The sequence below is a fragment of the Mixophyes fleayi genome, unplaced genomic scaffold, assembly GCF_038048845.1.
Source record: "Mixophyes fleayi isolate aMixFle1 unplaced genomic scaffold, aMixFle1.hap1 Scaffold_1624, whole genome shotgun sequence".
NCBI lineage: Eukaryota > Metazoa > Chordata > Amphibia > Anura > Limnodynastidae > Mixophyes > Mixophyes fleayi.
In genome coordinates this window covers 77,969-93,991 of record NW_027446002.1, presented here as the reverse complement: position 1 = coordinate 93,991, position 16,023 = coordinate 77,969, and the positions used below count along the sequence as shown (strand labels likewise).

Here is a 16,023-nt window from a genome sequence, read left to right as displayed (position 1 = left end):
ATTTCTTTAATGGAGCAACTTGTGATTTGCTAATTCAATTGGATCTCCGAATGAATGAAACTATTAATCTGACGTAGTGTGTCTCCCTCTTGTGGACCCAGTGACGGAATAAAGGCAAGTGAGGATTATGACACACCTTTTAGAACCCTGCTGTTGCAGCATGCAGCTTCCTTGTCTATTTACTTGCCGGTGGCCCGAGAAACAATTGTGATGCACCTTGAAGTGCTGTTTCTGTGACATGCTGTGAATATTCCGAAAGAAGCTGGGCAGACAGTGTGATTAATTGCCTGGGGAGACGAGGACGGAACGGCAGGCCGACTAATCAGCGGGCGTCGTTGCACTTATGGTCAAGGGGAGGAGTTCATGCAAATTTTGCAGGCATCTCGTTTGAAAAGTCCTCGGCTCATGTGCGTGCCTTTGCAGACAGAGAGGTGTAAAGAGGGTCCCAGTGAAGGTGTCAGGCTTTTCAGGCTAGTCGGGCCTAGAATGTGCAGCAATGGAGTGTTGTGGGCCGCCGCTAAATAAAGTATACGGCGTGTGGCGTGGCTGTCTCCTACAGTTGTCAGGCCTAGCCTGAGAAGCGGGCGCTTTCCTGGGTCCCATTTCGGGTTATCGCTTCTCGGCCTTTTGGCTAAGATCAAGTGTAGTATCTGTTCTTATCAGTTTAATATCTGATACGCCCCCTATCTGGGGGCCATATATTAAATGGATTTTTAGAACAGGGAGATGGAAGAAGAGCTTGCTCTGTCCACTCCACGCATTGACCTGGTATTGCAGTACTTCCAGGACCGGTGCACTTCTCTTATCCAGTTATCCAAAAATAGAATCATGTCTCTTTTCAGCAACAAAAATCCATAAGAACAGATTTTTGTCTCCTGTGTCTTATTTCGTGTCAATTTATTGTGTCTTTTTGTTGTTTTGTTTCTTATCTCTCTTAGCAAACAAGCATTTGCAGATAAGAAGACCCTTTTCTTTGTCCAAAAGGATTACTGCATTGATCCAATTATTTCTTTAATGGAGCAACTTGTGATTTGCTAATTCAATTGGATCTCCGAATGAATGAAACTATTAATCTGACGTAGTGTGTCTCCCTCTTGTGGACCCAGTGACGGAATAAAGGCAAGTGAGGATTATGACACACCTTTTAGAACCCTGCTGTTGCAGCATGCAGCTTCCTTGTCTATTTACTTGCCGGTGGCCCGAGAAACAATTGTGATGCACCTTGAAGTGCTGTTTCTGTGACATGCTGTGAATATTCCGAAAGAAGCTGGGCAGACAGTGTGATTAATTGCCTGGGGAGACGAGGACGGAACGGCAGGCCGACTAATCAGCGGGCGTCGTTGCACTTATGGTCAAGGGGAGGAGTTCATGCAAATTTTGCAGGCATCTCGTTTGAAAAGTCCTCGGCTCATGTGCGTGCCTTTGCAGACAGAGAGGTGTAAAGAGGGTCCCAGTGAAGGTGTCAGGCTTTTCAGGCTAGTCGGGCCTAGAATGTGCAGCAATGGAGTGTTGTGGGCCGCCGCTAAATAAAGTATACGGCGTGTGGCGTGGCTGTCTCCTACAGTTGTCAGGCCTAGCCTGAGAAGCGGGCGCTTTCCTGGGTCCCATTTCGGGTTATCGCTTCTCGGCCTTTTGGCTAAGATCAAGTGTAGTATCTGTTCTTATCAGTTTAATATCTGATACGCCCCCTATCTGGGGGCCATATATTAAATGGATTTTTAGAACAGGGAGATGGAAGAAGAGCTTGCTCTGTCCACTCCACGCATTGACCTGGTATTGCAGTACTTCCAGGACCGGTGCACTTCTCTTATCCAGTTATCCAAAAATAGAATCATGTCTCTTTTCAGCAACAAAAATCCATAAGAACAGATTTTTGTCTCCTGTGTCTTATTTCGTGTCAATTTATTGTGTCTTTTTGTTGTTTTGTTTCTTATCTCTCTTAGCAAACAAGCATTTGCAGATAAGAAGACCCTTTTCTTTGTCCAAAAGGATTACTGCATTGATCCAATTATTTCTTTAATGGAGCAACTTGTGATTTGCTAATTCAATTGGATCTCCGAATGAATGAAACTATTAATCTGACGTAGTGTGTCTCCCTCTTGTGGACCCAGTGACGGAATAAAGGCAAGTGAGGATTATGACACACCTTTTAGAACCCTGCTGTTGCAGCATGCAGCTTCCTTGTCTATTTACTTGCCGGTGGCCCGAGAAACAATTGTGATGCACCTTGAAGTGCTGTTTCTGTGACATGCTGTGAATATTCCGAAAGAAGCTGGGCAGACAGTGTGATTAATTGCCTGGGGAGACGAGGACGGAACGGCAGGCCGACTAATCAGCGGGCGTCGTTGCACTTATGGTCAAGGGGAGGAGTTCATGCAAATTTTGCAGGCATCTCGTTTGAAAAGTCCTCGGCTCATGTGCGTGCCTTTGCAGACAGAGAGGTGTAAAGAGGGTCCCAGTGAAGGTGTCAGGCTTTTCAGGCTAGTCGGGCCTAGAATGTGCAGCAATGGAGTGTTGTGGGCCGCCGCTAAATAAAGTATACGGCGTGTGGCGTGGCTGTCTCCTACAGTTGTCAGGCCTAGCCTGAGAAGCGGGCGCTTTCCTGGGTCCCATTTCGGGTTATCGCTTCTCGGCCTTTTGGCTAAGATCAAGTGTAGTATCTGTTCTTATCAGTTTAATATCTGATACGCCCCCTATCTGGGGGCCATATATTAAATGGATTTTTAGAACAGGGAGATGGAAGAAGAGCTTGCTCTGTCCACTCCACGCATTGACCTGGTATTGCAGTACTTCCAGGACCGGTGCACTTCTCTTATCCAGTTATCCAAAAATAGAATCATGTCTCTTTTCAGCAACAAAAATCCATAAGAACAGATTTTTGTCTCCTGTGTCTTATTTCGTGTCAATTTATTGTGTCTTTTTGTTGTTTTGTTTCTTATCTCTCTTAGCAAACAAGCATTTGCAGATAAGAAGACCCTTTTCTTTGTCCAAAAGGATTACTGCATTGATCCAATTATTTCTTTAATGGAGCAACTTGTGATTTGCTAATTCAATTGGATCTCCGAATGAATGAAACTATTAATCTGACGTAGTGTGTCTCCCTCTTGTGGACCCAGTGACGGAATAAAGGCAAGTGAGGATTATGACACACCTTTTAGAACCCTGCTGTTGCAGCATGCAGCTTCCTTGTCTATTTACTTGCCGGTGGCCCGAGAAACAATTGTGATGCACCTTGAAGTGCTGTTTCTGTGACATGCTGTGAATATTCCGAAAGAAGCTGGGCAGACAGTGTGATTAATTGCCTGGGGAGACGAGGACGGAACGGCAGGCCGACTAATCAGCGGGCGTCGTTGCACTTATGGTCAAGGGGAGGAGTTCATGCAAATTTTGCAGGCATCTCGTTTGAAAAGTCCTCGGCTCATGTGCGTGCCTTTGCAGACAGAGAGGTGTAAAGAGGGTCCCAGTGAAGGTGTCAGGCTTTTCAGGCTAGTCGGGCCTAGAATGTGCAGCAATGGAGTGTTGTGGGCCGCCGCTAAATAAAGTATACGGCGTGTGGCGTGGCTGTCTCCTACAGTTGTCAGGCCTAGCCTGAGAAGCGGGCGCTTTCCTGGGTCCCATTTCGGGTTATCGCTTCTCGGCCTTTTGGCTAAGATCAAGTGCAGTTGTGGCAGATCAGCACTTGCCTCTTTAACTAGAGGGCTGGAATGCAGCTTTGAAAGGCTGGGACAAATGTGCATCCGGACTGGAAACCCGGGGGGCCATAAATCACGGGTCAAGAGACCTTAATATAGATACAACGTGATTCTGTTGGCACCCACGCACTTTTGACCTCTTTCTCCTAAGCAATGCTATATTCTTTGCCCGGACCTTTTTGGCTGGGCAAGAAAATTTTTATACACGGCCCAGGGTGAAGCTCCGGCGGATCTCAGGGGCAAAATGGGTCCCCTAGTGTGGCAGGCCAAGGGGGCCCATACTAGCCCAGCCACCCGGCTGGGGCCGTACCCACTCGGCTTGAGTCCTGGGTGAAGCTCCGGCAGATCCCAGGGACTAATGGGGCCCTCCTAGCTTTGCGGCGACGAGGGTCCAACCCTGCCCAGCCACCCGGCTGGGGCCGTACCCACTCGGCTTGAGTCCTGGGTGAAGCTCCGGCAGATCCCAGGGACTAATGGGGCCCTCCTAGCTTCGCGGCGACGAGGGTCCAACCCCGCCCAGCCACCCGGCTGGGGCCGTACCCAATCGGCACACCGAGCACTGGGTGAAGCTTCGGCGGATCCCAGGGGCTAAGAGGCTCCCCTAGCTTTGCGGCGAAGGGAGTCAGACGACCCCGGCCCCTAAGTGACCTTTTTGGTTCTGGGGGTTGAGGACCAGGGTCCTTCCTCTCCGGAGGGAGGACCACGCACCGAAAACTCTTGTGCATGTTTTTTGGGTATTTACTCATTTTTTTCGTGCACAAGGGACGAGCTCAAGGCTTTAAATAAAAAAAAAAAAAAAAAAAAAAAAAAAAAAAAAAATCTGTTCTTATCAGTTTAATATCTGATACGCCCCCTATCTGGGGGCCATATATTAAATGGATTTTTAGAACAGGGAGATGGAAGAAGAGCTTGCTCTGTCCACTCCACGCATTGACCTGGTATTGCAGTACTTCCAGGACCGGTGCACTTCTCTTATCCAGTTATCCAAAAATAGAATCATGTCTCTTTTCAGCAACAAAAATCCATAAGAACAGATTTTTGTCTCCTGTGTCTTATTTCGTGTCAATTTATTGTGTCTTTTTGTTGTTTTGTTTCTTATCTCTCTTAGCAAACAAGCATTTGCAGATAAGAAGACCCTTTTCTTTGTCCAAAAGGATTACTGCATTGATCCAATTATTTCTTTAATGGAGCAACTTGTGATTTGCTAATTCAATTGGATCTCCGAATGAATGAAACTATTAATCTGACGTAGTGTGTCTCCCTCTTGTGGACCCAGTGACGGAATAAAGGCAAGTGAGGATTATGACACACCTTTTAGAACCCTGCTGTTGCAGCATGCAGCTTCCTTGTCTATTTACTTGCCGGTGGCCCGAGAAACAATTGTGATGCACCTTGAAGTGCTGTTTCTGTGACATGCTGTGAATATTCCGAAAGAAGCTGGGCAGACAGTGTGATTAATTGCCTGGGGAGACGAGGACGGAACGGCAGGCCGACTAATCAGCGGGCGTCGTTGCACTTATGGTCAAGGGGAGGAGTTCATGCAAATTTTGCAGGCATCTCGTTTGAAAAGTCCTCGGCTCATGTGCGTGCCTTTGCAGACAGAGAGGTGTAAAGAGGGTCCCAGTGAAGGTGTCAGGCTTTTCAGGCTAGTCGGGCCTAGAATGTGCAGCAATGGAGTGTTGTGGGCCGCCGCTAAATAAAGTATACGGCGTGTGGCGTGGCTGTCTCCTACAGTTGTCAGGCCTAGCCTGAGAAGCGGGCGCTTTCCTGGGTCCCATTTCGGGTTATCGCTTCTCGGCCTTTTGGCTAAGATCAAGTGTAGTATCTGTTCTTATCAGTTTAATATCTGATACGCCCCCTATCTGGGGGCCATATATTAAATGGATTTTTAGAACAGGGAGATGGAAGAAGAGCTTGCTCTGTCCACTCCACGCATTGACCTGGTATTGCAGTACTTCCAGGACCGGTGCACTTCTCTTATCCAGTTATCCAAAAATAGAATCATGTCTCTTTTCAGCAACAAAAATCCATAAGAACAGATTTTTGTCTCCTGTGTCTTATTTCGTGTCAATTTATTGTGTCTTTTTGTTGTTTTGTTTCTTATCTCTCTTAGCAAACAAGCATTTGCAGATAAGAAGACCCTTTTCTTTGTCCAAAAGGATTACTGCATTGATCCAATTATTTCTTTAATGGAGCAACTTGTGATTTGCTAATTCAATTGGATCTCCGAATGAATGAAACTATTAATCTGACGTAGTGTGTCTCCCTCTTGTGGACCCAGTGACGGAATAAAGGCAAGTGAGGATTATGACACACCTTTTAGAACCCTGCTGTTGCAGCATGCAGCTTCCTTGTCTATTTACTTGCCGGTGGCCCGAGAAACAATTGTGATGCACCTTGAAGTGCTGTTTCTGTGACATGCTGTGAATATTCCGAAAGAAGCTGGGCAGACAGTGTGATTAATTGCCTGGGGAGACGAGGACGGAACGGCAGGCCGACTAATCAGCGGGCGTCGTTGCACTTATGGTCAAGGGGAGGAGTTCATGCAAATTTTGCAGGCATCTCGTTTGAAAAGTCCTCGGCTCATGTGCGTGCCTTTGCAGACAGAGAGGTGTAAAGAGGGTCCCAGTGAAGGTGTCAGGCTTTTCAGGCTAGTCGGGCCTAGAATGTGCAGCAATGGAGTGTTGTGGGCCGCCGCTAAATAAAGTATACGGCGTGTGGCGTGGCTGTCTCCTACAGTTGTCAGGCCTAGCCTGAGAAGCGGGCGCTTTCCTGGGTCCCATTTCGGGTTATCGCTTCTCGGCCTTTTGGCTAAGATCAAGTGTAGTATCTGTTCTTATCAGTTTAATATCTGATACGCCCCCTATCTGGGGGCCATATATTAAATGGATTTTTAGAACAGGGAGATGGAAGAAGAGCTTGCTCTGTCCACTCCACGCATTGACCTGGTATTGCAGTACTTCCAGGACCGGTGCACTTCTCTTATCCAGTTATCCAAAAATAGAATCATGTCTCTTTTCAGCAACAAAAATCCATAAGAACAGATTTTTGTCTCCTGTGTCTTATTTCGTGTCAATTTATTGTGTCTTTTTGTTGTTTTGTTTCTTATCTCTCTTAGCAAACAAGCATTTGCAGATAAGAAGACCCTTTTCTTTGTCCAAAAGGATTACTGCATTGATCCAATTATTTCTTTAATGGAGCAACTTGTGATTTGCTAATTCAATTGGATCTCCGAATGAATGAAACTATTAATCTGACGTAGTGTGTCTCCCTCTTGTGGACCCAGTGACGGAATAAAGGCAAGTGAGGATTATGACACACCTTTTAGAACCCTGCTGTTGCAGCATGCAGCTTCCTTGTCTATTTACTTGCCGGTGGCCCGAGAAACAATTGTGATGCACCTTGAAGTGCTGTTTCTGTGACATGCTGTGAATATTCCGAAAGAAGCTGGGCAGACAGTGTGATTAATTGCCTGGGGAGACGAGGACGGAACGGCAGGCCGACTAATCAGCGGGCGTCGTTGCACTTATGGTCAAGGGGAGGAGTTCATGCAAATTTTGCAGGCATCTCGTTTGAAAAGTCCTCGGCTCATGTGCGTGCCTTTGCAGACAGAGAGGTGTAAAGAGGGTCCCAGTGAAGGTGTCAGGCTTTTCAGGCTAGTCGGGCCTAGAATGTGCAGCAATGGAGTGTTGTGGGCCGCCGCTAAATAAAGTATACGGCGTGTGGCGTGGCTGTCTCCTACAGTTGTCAGGCCTAGCCTGAGAAGCGGGCGCTTTCCTGGGTCCCATTTCGGGTTATCGCTTCTCGGCCTTTTGGCTAAGATCAAGTGTAGTATCTGTTCTTATCAGTTTAATATCTGATACGCCCCCTATCTGGGGGCCATATATTAAATGGATTTTTAGAACAGGGAGATGGAAGAAGAGCTTGCTCTGTCCACTCCACGCATTGACCTGGTATTGCAGTACTTCCAGGACCGGTGCACTTCTCTTATCCAGTTATCCAAAAATAGAATCATGTCTCTTTTCAGCAACAAAAATCCATAAGAACAGATTTTTGTCTCCTGTGTCTTATTTCGTGTCAATTTATTGTGTCTTTTTGTTGTTTTGTTTCTTATCTCTCTTAGCAAACAAGCATTTGCAGATAAGAAGACCCTTTTCTTTGTCCAAAAGGATTACTGCATTGATCCAATTATTTCTTTAATGGAGCAACTTGTGATTTGCTAATTCAATTGGATCTCCGAATGAATGAAACTATTAATCTGACGTAGTGTGTCTCCCTCTTGTGGACCCAGTGACGGAATAAAGGCAAGTGAGGATTATGACACACCTTTTAGAACCCTGCTGTTGCAGCATGCAGCTTCCTTGTCTATTTACTTGCCGGTGGCCCGAGAAACAATTGTGATGCACCTTGAAGTGCTGTTTCTGTGACATGCTGTGAATATTCCGAAAGAAGCTGGGCAGACAGTGTGATTAATTGCCTGGGGAGACGAGGACGGAACGGCAGGCCGACTAATCAGCGGGCGTCGTTGCACTTATGGTCAAGGGGAGGAGTTCATGCAAATTTTGCAGGCATCTCGTTTGAAAAGTCCTCGGCTCATGTGCGTGCCTTTGCAGACAGAGAGGTGTAAAGAGGGTCCCAGTGAAGGTGTCAGGCTTTTCAGGCTAGTCGGGCCTAGAATGTGCAGCAATGGAGTGTTGTGGGCCGCCGCTAAATAAAGTATACGGCGTGTGGCGTGGCTGTCTCCTACAGTTGTCAGGCCTAGCCTGAGAAGCGGGCGCTTTCCTGGGTCCCATTTCGGGTTATCGCTTCTCGGCCTTTTGGCTAAGATCAAGTGTAGTATCTGTTCTTATCAGTTTAATATCTGATACGCCCCCTATCTGGGGGCCATATATTAAATGGATTTTTAGAACAGGGAGATGGAAGAAGAGCTTGCTCTGTCCACTCCACGCATTGACCTGGTATTGCAGTACTTCCAGGACCGGTGCACTTCTCTTATCCAGTTATCCAAAAATAGAATCATGTCTCTTTTCAGCAACAAAAATCCATAAGAACAGATTTTTGTCTCCTGTGTCTTATTTCGTGTCAATTTATTGTGTCTTTTTGTTGTTTTGTTTCTTATCTCTCTTAGCAAACAAGCATTTGCAGATAAGAAGACCCTTTTCTTTGTCCAAAAGGATTACTGCATTGATCCAATTATTTCTTTAATGGAGCAACTTGTGATTTGCTAATTCAATTGGATCTCCGAATGAATGAAACTATTAATCTGACGTAGTGTGTCTCCCTCTTGTGGACCCAGTGACGGAATAAAGGCAAGTGAGGATTATGACACACCTTTTAGAACCCTGCTGTTGCAGCATGCAGCTTCCTTGTCTATTTACTTGCCGGTGGCCCGAGAAACAATTGTGATGCACCTTGAAGTGCTGTTTCTGTGACATGCTGTGAATATTCCGAAAGAAGCTGGGCAGACAGTGTGATTAATTGCCTGGGGAGACGAGGACGGAACGGCAGGCCGACTAATCAGCGGGCGTCGTTGCACTTATGGTCAAGGGGAGGAGTTCATGCAAATTTTGCAGGCATCTCGTTTGAAAAGTCCTCGGCTCATGTGCGTGCCTTTGCAGACAGAGAGGTGTAAAGAGGGTCCCAGTGAAGGTGTCAGGCTTTTCAGGCTAGTCGGGCCTAGAATGTGCAGCAATGGAGTGTTGTGGGCCGCCGCTAAATAAAGTATACGGCGTGTGGCGTGGCTGTCTCCTACAGTTGTCAGGCCTAGCCTGAGAAGCGGGCGCTTTCCTGGGTCCCATTTCGGGTTATCGCTTCTCGGCCTTTTGGCTAAGATCAAGTGTAGTATCTGTTCTTATCAGTTTAATATCTGATACGCCCCCTATCTGGGGGCCATATATTAAATGGATTTTTAGAACAGGGAGATGGAAGAAGAGCTTGCTCTGTCCACTCCACGCATTGACCTGGTATTGCAGTACTTCCAGGACCGGTGCACTTCTCTTATCCAGTTATCCAAAAATAGAATCATGTCTCTTTTCAGCAACAAAAATCCATAAGAACAGATTTTTGTCTCCTGTGTCTTATTTCGTGTCAATTTATTGTGTCTTTTTGTTGTTTTGTTTCTTATCTCTCTTAGCAAACAAGCATTTGCAGATAAGAAGACCCTTTTCTTTGTCCAAAAGGATTACTGCATTGATCCAATTATTTCTTTAATGGAGCAACTTGTGATTTGCTAATTCAATTGGATCTCCGAATGAATGAAACTATTAATCTGACGTAGTGTGTCTCCCTCTTGTGGACCCAGTGACGGAATAAAGGCAAGTGAGGATTATGACACACCTTTTAGAACCCTGCTGTTGCAGCATGCAGCTTCCTTGTCTATTTACTTGCCGGTGGCCCGAGAAACAATTGTGATGCACCTTGAAGTGCTGTTTCTGTGACATGCTGTGAATATTCCGAAAGAAGCTGGGCAGACAGTGTGATTAATTGCCTGGGGAGACGAGGACGGAACGGCAGGCCGACTAATCAGCGGGCGTCGTTGCACTTATGGTCAAGGGGAGGAGTTCATGCAAATTTTGCAGGCATCTCGTTTGAAAAGTCCTCGGCTCATGTGCGTGCCTTTGCAGACAGAGAGGTGTAAAGAGGGTCCCAGTGAAGGTGTCAGGCTTTTCAGGCTAGTCGGGCCTAGAATGTGCAGCAATGGAGTGTTGTGGGCCGCCGCTAAATAAAGTATACGGCGTGTGGCGTGGCTGTCTCCTACAGTTGTCAGGCCTAGCCTGAGAAGCGGGCGCTTTCCTGGGTCCCATTTCGGGTTATCGCTTCTCGGCCTTTTGGCTAAGATCAAGTGTAGTATCTGTTCTTATCAGTTTAATATCTGATACGCCCCCTATCTGGGGGCCATATATTAAATGGATTTTTAGAACAGGGAGATGGAAGAAGAGCTTGCTCTGTCCACTCCACGCATTGACCTGGTATTGCAGTACTTCCAGGACCGGTGCACTTCTCTTATCCAGTTATCCAAAAATAGAATCATGTCTCTTTTCAGCAACAAAAATCCATAAGAACAGATTTTGTCTCCTGTGTCTTATTTCGTGTCAATTTATTGTGTCTTTTTGTTGTTTTGTTTCTTATCTCTCTTAGCAAACAAGCATTTGCAGATAAGAAGACCCTTTTCTTTGTCCAAAAGGATTACTGCATTGATCCAATTATTTCTTTAATGGAGCAACTTGTGATTTGCTAATTCAATTGGATCTCCGAATGAATGATACTATTAATCTGACGTAGTGTGTCTCCCTCTTGTGGACCCAGTGACGGAATAAAGGCAAGTGAGGATTATGACACACCTTTTAGAACCCTGCTGTTGCAGCATGCAGCTTCTTGTCTATTTACTTGCCGGTGCCCGAGAAACAATTGTGATGCACCTTGAAGTGCTGTTTCTGTGACATGCTGTGAATATTCCGAAAGAAGCTGGGCAGACAGTGTGATTAATTGCCTGGGGAGACGAGGACGGAACGGCAGGCCGACTAATCAGCGGGCGTCGTTGCATCTTATGGTCAAGGGAGGAGTTCATGCAAATTTGCAGGCATCTCGTTTGAAAAGTCCTCGGCTCATGTGCGTGCCTTTGCAGACAGAGAGGTGTAAAGAGGGTCCCAGTGAAGGTGTCAGGCTTTTCAGGCTAGTCGGGCCTAGAATGTGCAGCAATGGAGTGTTGTGGGCCGCCGCTAAATAAAGTATACGGCGTGTGGCGTGGCTGTCTCCTACAGTTGTCAGGCCTAGCCTGAGAAGCGGGCGCTTTCCTGGGTCCCATTTCGGGTTATCGCTTCTCGGCCTTTTGGCTAAGATCAAGTGTAGTATCTGTTCTTATCAGTTTTAATATCTGATACGCCCCCTATCTGGGGGCCATATATTAAATGGATTTTTAGAACAGGGAGATGAAGAAGAGCTTGCTCTGTCCACTCCACGCATTGACCTGGTATTGCAGTACTTCCAGGACCGGTGCACTTCTCTTATCCAGTTATCCAAAAATAGAATCATGTCTCTTTTCAGCAACAAAAATCCATAAGAACAGATTTTTGTCTCCTGTGTCTTATTTCGTGTCAATTTATTGTGTCTTTTTGTTGTTTTGTTTCTTATCTCTCTTAGCAAACAAGCATTTGCAGATAAGAAGACCCTTTTCTTTGTCCAAAAGGATTACTGCATTGATCCAATTATTTCTTTAATGGAGCAACTTGTGATTTGCTAATTCAATTGGATCTCCGAATGAATGAAACTATTAATCTGACGTAGTGTGTCTCCCTCTTGTGGACCCAGTGACGGAATAAAGGCAAGTGAGGATTATGACACACCTTTTAGAACCCTGCTGTTGCAGCATGCAGCTTCCTTGTCTATTTACTTGCCGGTGGCCCGAGAAACAATTGTGATGCACCTTGAAGTGCTGTTTCTGTGACATGCTGTGAATATTCCGAAAGAAGCTGGGCAGACAGTGTGATTAATTGCCTGGGGAGACGAGGACGGAACGGCAGGCCGACTAATCAGCGGGCGTCGTTGCACTTATGGTCAAGGGGAGGAGTTCATGCAAATTTTGCAGGCATCTCGTTTGAAAAGTCCTCGGCTCATGTGCGTGCCTTTGCAGACAGAGAGGTGTAAAGAGGGTCCCAGTGAAGGTGTCAGGCTTTTCAGGCTAGTCGGGCCTAGAATGTGCAGCAATGGAGTGTTGTGGGCCGCCGCTAAATAAAGTATACGGCGTGTGGCGTGGCTGTCTCCTACAGTTGTCAGGCCTAGCCTGAGAAGCGGGCGCTTTCCTGGGTCCCATTTCGGGTTATCGCTTCTCGGCCTTTTGGCTAAGATCAAGTGTAGTATCTGTTCTTATCAGTTTAATATCTGATACGCCCCCTATCTGGGGGCCATATATTAAATGGATTTTTAGAACAGGGAGATGGAAGAAGAGCTTGCTCTGTCCACTCCACGCATTGACCTGGTATTGCAGTACTTCCAGGACCGGTGCACTTCTCTTATCCAGTTATCCAAAAATAGAATCATGTCTCTTTTCAGCAACAAAAATCCATAAGAACAGATTTTTGTCTCCTGTGTCTTATTTCGTGTCAATTTATTGTGTCTTTTTGTTGTTTTGTTTCTTATCTCTCTTAGCAAACAAGCATTTGCAGATAAGAAGACCCTTTTCTTTGTCCAAAAGGATTACTGCATTGATCCAATTATTTCTTTAATGGAGCAACTTGTGATTTGCTAATTCAATTGGATCTCCGAATGAATGAAACTATTAATCTGACGTAGTGTGTCTCCCTCTTGTGGACCCAGTGACGGAATAAAGGCAAGTGAGGATTATGACACACCTTTTAGAACCCTGCTGTTGCAGCATGCAGCTTCCTTGTCTATTTACTTGCCGGTGGCCCGAGAAACAATTGTGATGCACCTTGAAGTGCTGTTTCTGTGACATGCTGTGAATATTCCGAAAGAAGCTGGGCAGACAGTGTGATTAATTGCCTGGGGAGACGAGGACGGAACGGCAGGCCGACTAATCAGCGGGCGTCGTTGCACTTATGGTCAAGGGGAGGAGTTCATGCAAATTTTGCAGGCATCTCGTTTGAAAAGTCCTCGGCTCATGTGCGTGCCTTTGCAGACAGAGAGGTGTAAAGAGGGTCCCAGTGAAGGTGTCAGGCTTTTCAGGCTAGTCGGGCCTAGAATGTGCAGCAATGGAGTGTTGTGGGCCGCCGCTAAATAAAGTATACGGCGTGTGGCGTGGCTGTCTCCTACAGTTGTCAGGCCTAGCCTGAGAAGCGGGCGCTTTCCTGGGTCCCATTTCGGGTTATCGCTTCTCGGCCTTTTGGCTAAGATCAAGTGTAGTATCTGTTCTTATCAGTTTAATATCTGATACGCCCCCTATCTGGGGGCCATATATTAAATGGATTTTTAGAACAGGGAGATGGAAGAAGAGCTTGCTCTGTCCACTCCACGCATTGACCTGGTATTGCAGTACTTCCAGGACCGGTGCACTTCTCTTATCCAGTTATCCAAAAATAGAATCATGTCTCTTTTCAGCAACAAAAATCCATAAGAACAGATTTTTGTCTCCTGTGTCTTATTTCGTGTCAATTTATTGTGTCTTTTTGTTGTTTTGTTTCTTATCTCTCTTAGCAAACAAGCATTTGCAGATAAGAAGACCCTTTTCTTTGTCCAAAAGGATTACTGCATTGATCCAATTATTTCTTTAATGGAGCAACTTGTGATTTGCTAATTCAATTGGATCTCCGAATGAATGAAACTATTAATCTGACGTAGTGTGTCTCCCTCTTGTGGACCCAGTGACGGAATAAAGGCAAGTGAGGATTATGACACACCTTTTAGAACCCTGCTGTTGCAGCATGCAGCTTCCTTGTCTATTTACTTGCCGGTGGCCCGAGAAACAATTGTGATGCACCTTGAAGTGCTGTTTCTGTGACATGCTGTGAATATTCCGAAAGAAGCTGGGCAGACAGTGTGATTAATTGCCTGGGGAGACGAGGACGGAACGGCAGGCCGACTAATCAGCGGGCGTCGTTGCACTTATGGTCAAGGGGAGGAGTTCATGCAAATTTTGCAGGCATCTCGTTTGAAAAGTCCTCGGCTCATGTGCGTGCCTTTGCAGACAGAGAGGTGTAAAGAGGGTCCCAGTGAAGGTGTCAGGCTTTTCAGGCTAGTCGGGCCTAGAATGTGCAGCAATGGAGTGTTGTGGGCCGCCGCTAAATAAAGTATACGGCGTGTGGCGTGGCTGTCTCCTACAGTTGTCAGGCCTAGCCTGAGAAGCGGGCGCTTTCCTGGGTCCCATTTCGGGTTATCGCTTCTCGGCCTTTTGGCTAAGATCAAGTGTAGTATCTGTTCTTATCAGTTTAATATCTGATACGCCCCCTATCTGGGGGCCATATATTAAATGGATTTTTAGAACAGGGAGATGGAAGAAGAGCTTGCTCTGTCCACTCCACGCATTGACCTGGTATTGCAGTACTTCCAGGACCGGTGCACTTCTCTTATCCAGTTATCCAAAAATAGAATCATGTCTCTTTTCAGCAACAAAAATCCATAAGAACAGATTTTTGTCTCCTGTGTCTTATTTCGTGTCAATTTATTGTGTCTTTTTGTTGTTTTGTTTCTTATCTCTCTTAGCAAACAAGCATTTGCAGATAAGAAGACCCTTTTCTTTGTCCAAAAGGATTACTGCATTGATCCAATTATTTCTTTAATGGAGCAACTTGTGATTTGCTAATTCAATTGGATCTCCGAATGAATGAAACTATTAATCTGACGTAGTGTGTCTCCCTCTTGTGGACCCAGTGACGGAATAAAGGCAAGTGAGGATTATGACACACCTTTTAGAACCCTGCTGTTGCAGCATGCAGCTTCCTTGTCTATTTACTTGCCGGTGGCCCGAGAAACAATTGTGATGCACCTTGAAGTGCTGTTTCTGTGACATGCTGTGAATATTCCGAAAGAAGCTGGGCAGACAGTGTGATTAATTGCCTGGGAGACGAGGACGGAACGGCAGGCCGACTAATCAGCGGGCGTCGTTGCACTTATGGTCAAGGGGAGGAGTTCATGCAAATTTTGCAGGCATCTCGTTTGAAAAGTCCTCGGCTCATGTGCGTGCCTTTGCAGACAGAGAGGTGTAAAGAGGGTCCCAGTGAAGGTGTCAGGCTTTTCAGGCTAGTCGGGCCTAGAATGTGCAGCAATGGAGTGTTGTGGGCCGCCGCTAAATAAAGTATACGGCGTGTGGCGTGGCTGTCTCCTACAGTTGTCAGGCCTAGCCTGAGAAGCGGGCGCTTTCCTGGGTCCCATTTCGGGTTATCGCTTCTCGGCCTTTTGGCTAAGATCAAGTGTAGTATCTGTTCTTATCAGTTTAATATCTGATACGCCCCCTATCTGGGGGCCATATATTAAATGGATTTTTAGAACAGGGAGATGGAAGAAGAGCTTGCTCTGTCCACTCCACGCATTGACCTGGTATTGCAGTACTTCCAGGACCGGTGCACTTCTCTTATCCAGTTATTCAAAAATAGAATCATGTCTCTTTTCAGCAACAAAAATCCATAAGAACAGATTTTTGTCTCCTGTGTCTTATTTCGTGTCAATTTATTGTGTCTTTTTGTTGTTTTGTTTCTTATCTCTCTTAGCAAACAAGCATTTGCAGATAAGAAGACCCTTTTCTTTGTCCAAAAGGATTACTGCATTGATCCAATTATTTCTTTAATGGAGCAACTTGTGATTTGCTAATTCAATTGGATCTCCGAATGAATGAAACTATTAATCTGACGTAGTGTGTCTCCCTCTTGTGGACCCAGTGACG

The 16,023-nt window shown here is 46.0% G+C and overlaps 14 non-coding genes and 1 pseudogene across 14 annotated transcripts; all 15 read left to right on the top strand.

The window, feature by feature from the left end:
- Positions 1–611: 611 nt before the first annotated feature.
- On the top strand, positions 612–802 carry LOC142115266 (U2 spliceosomal RNA). Its single transcript, XR_012682124.1, has one exon. It is a non-coding gene; the product is annotated as a U2 spliceosomal RNA (small nuclear RNA).
- An 814-nt stretch (positions 803–1,616) lies between these two features.
- LOC142115265 (U2 spliceosomal RNA) lies at positions 1,617–1,807 on the top strand. Its single transcript, XR_012682123.1, has one exon. It is a non-coding gene; the product is annotated as a U2 spliceosomal RNA (small nuclear RNA).
- Positions 1,808–2,621: 814 nt separating this feature from the next.
- LOC142115264 (U2 spliceosomal RNA) lies at positions 2,622–2,812 on the top strand. Its single transcript, XR_012682122.1, has one exon. It is a non-coding gene; the product is annotated as a U2 spliceosomal RNA (small nuclear RNA).
- A 1,624-nt stretch (positions 2,813–4,436) lies between these two features.
- LOC142115298 (U2 spliceosomal RNA) lies at positions 4,437–4,664 on the top strand (annotated as a pseudogene).
- Positions 4,665–5,478: 814 nt separating this feature from the next.
- Positions 5,479–5,669, top strand: LOC142115263 (U2 spliceosomal RNA). The gene has a single exon (XR_012682121.1). It is a non-coding gene; the product is annotated as a U2 spliceosomal RNA (small nuclear RNA).
- An 814-nt stretch (positions 5,670–6,483) lies between these two features.
- Positions 6,484–6,674, top strand: LOC142115262 (U2 spliceosomal RNA). The gene has a single exon (XR_012682120.1). It is a non-coding gene; the product is annotated as a U2 spliceosomal RNA (small nuclear RNA).
- Positions 6,675–7,488: 814 nt separating this feature from the next.
- Positions 7,489–7,679, top strand: LOC142115261 (U2 spliceosomal RNA). The gene has a single exon (XR_012682119.1). It is a non-coding gene; the product is annotated as a U2 spliceosomal RNA (small nuclear RNA).
- An 814-nt stretch (positions 7,680–8,493) lies between these two features.
- LOC142115260 (U2 spliceosomal RNA) lies at positions 8,494–8,684 on the top strand. Its single transcript, XR_012682118.1, has one exon. It is a non-coding gene; the product is annotated as a U2 spliceosomal RNA (small nuclear RNA).
- Positions 8,685–9,498: 814 nt separating this feature from the next.
- LOC142115257 (U2 spliceosomal RNA) lies at positions 9,499–9,689 on the top strand. The gene has a single exon (XR_012682116.1). It is a non-coding gene; the product is annotated as a U2 spliceosomal RNA (small nuclear RNA).
- Positions 9,690–10,503: 814 nt separating this feature from the next.
- On the top strand, positions 10,504–10,694 carry LOC142115256 (U2 spliceosomal RNA). Its single transcript, XR_012682115.1, has one exon. It is a non-coding gene; the product is annotated as a U2 spliceosomal RNA (small nuclear RNA).
- An 810-nt stretch (positions 10,695–11,504) lies between these two features.
- LOC142115288 (U2 spliceosomal RNA) lies at positions 11,505–11,695 on the top strand. The gene has a single exon (XR_012682145.1). It is a non-coding gene; the product is annotated as a U2 spliceosomal RNA (small nuclear RNA).
- Positions 11,696–12,509: 814 nt separating this feature from the next.
- Positions 12,510–12,700, top strand: LOC142115255 (U2 spliceosomal RNA). Its single transcript, XR_012682114.1, has one exon. It is a non-coding gene; the product is annotated as a U2 spliceosomal RNA (small nuclear RNA).
- An 814-nt stretch (positions 12,701–13,514) lies between these two features.
- LOC142115254 (U2 spliceosomal RNA) lies at positions 13,515–13,705 on the top strand. Its single transcript, XR_012682113.1, has one exon. It is a non-coding gene; the product is annotated as a U2 spliceosomal RNA (small nuclear RNA).
- Positions 13,706–14,519: 814 nt separating this feature from the next.
- On the top strand, positions 14,520–14,710 carry LOC142115253 (U2 spliceosomal RNA). Its single transcript, XR_012682112.1, has one exon. It is a non-coding gene; the product is annotated as a U2 spliceosomal RNA (small nuclear RNA).
- An 813-nt stretch (positions 14,711–15,523) lies between these two features.
- LOC142115353 (U2 spliceosomal RNA) lies at positions 15,524–15,714 on the top strand. Its single transcript, XR_012682193.1, has one exon. It is a non-coding gene; the product is annotated as a U2 spliceosomal RNA (small nuclear RNA).
- The last annotated feature ends 309 nt before the right edge of the window (positions 15,715–16,023 follow it).